This window comes from Pteropus alecto, unplaced genomic scaffold, assembly GCF_000325575.1.
Source record: "Pteropus alecto unplaced genomic scaffold, ASM32557v1 scaffold12, whole genome shotgun sequence".
NCBI classification, from domain to species: Eukaryota; Metazoa; Chordata; class Mammalia; order Chiroptera; family Pteropodidae; genus Pteropus; species Pteropus alecto.
Genome location: NW_006432669.1, coordinates 5,008,408 through 5,009,538, shown reverse-complemented (window position 1 = coordinate 5,009,538; position 1,131 = coordinate 5,008,408). Strand labels below are relative to the sequence as shown.

General features: G+C 39.6%; 1 pseudogene; it reads right to left on the bottom strand.

The window, feature by feature from the left end:
- Nucleotides 1-10: 10 nt before the first annotated feature.
- Nucleotides 11-129, bottom strand: LOC112476273 (annotated as a pseudogene).
- Between the last annotated feature and the right edge of the window lie 1,002 nt (nt 130-1,131).

Genomic DNA, 1,131 nt, shown 5'->3' with positions numbered 1-1,131 from the left:
TTTTTTTTAACACGTACAGCACCTGGTATTCCGAGATGGTCTCCCATCCAAGTACTAACCAGGCCTGACCCTGCTTAGCTTCCGAGATCACATGGGATTGGGAGTGTTCAGGGTGGCATGGCTGTAGACTTAGATTTTTTAAAAGTGCAAGAAACCTTATAAGAGCTAATGAATTCTATCAGAAAAGCAAGTATAATCATAATTGTTGTACCATAAGAAAGGAAGAAGGGGGCAGAGAGTTAATTTAACAGTAAACAGATACAAAGGGGAAATAAAGACTTTCTTAGGTAAACAGAAGTTGAGAGTTCACCACCAGACCTCTCTTGCAAGAAATACTGAAAGTTTTTCAAGCTGAAATGAAAAGATGCTAGTCAGTAACATGAAAACACATGAAAGTATACAACATACTGGTAAACGTGAATAGATAGAATTAGAAATTATAACCGTATCAGGATTGTGTGTTAACCACTAAACAATAGTAAAGGTTAAAGGAAAAGATTGTTTTTAAAAAACTATAGCTACTATAGTAAATGAACACACAACATAAAAGAGGTAAACTCTGCCATCAAAAACATAAAAGGGATTCTTCTTGCCCTTCCAGATGATCCTTTCTGGCGGCCCTCATGCCTGCTGGTCTACCTTCTCCCTCAGTGCCAACACCCAGATGGGGTAGAAACACATTTTGTAGTTCCAAACTTGAAACTAAGAACTCTTTTTGTAACTGAATGGACCCTCATATGGAATACAAAATTCTTCAAATGAGAATTTTAAAATACAAATCTTAGGAAGTACAAGATTGTAAATAGAAAGATCCTGAACTAACCTCTTCCCACAGACATATCAACTCTATAGCTACAAGTGGAACAATTCCCTCTGAAAATGACCTGAAAACTAGCTGAACAGCTAGCTCCTTCACCTCAAATGAGATAAGAGCCACATGAAGGCAGGTTGGAGAGGCTGAAACTCATTCTTCCCATAAACCCAGCCAGCACTCCAGTGACCCACACTCAGGAGGGAACTCACAAACCCAGAGCTTCTCCTTGAGGAGTGAAGGGTTCATACCCCATATCACGCATCCCCATTGTTAACCCTGGCACCTGACAGATGAGCTCCAAAAATATCCGACTTTTC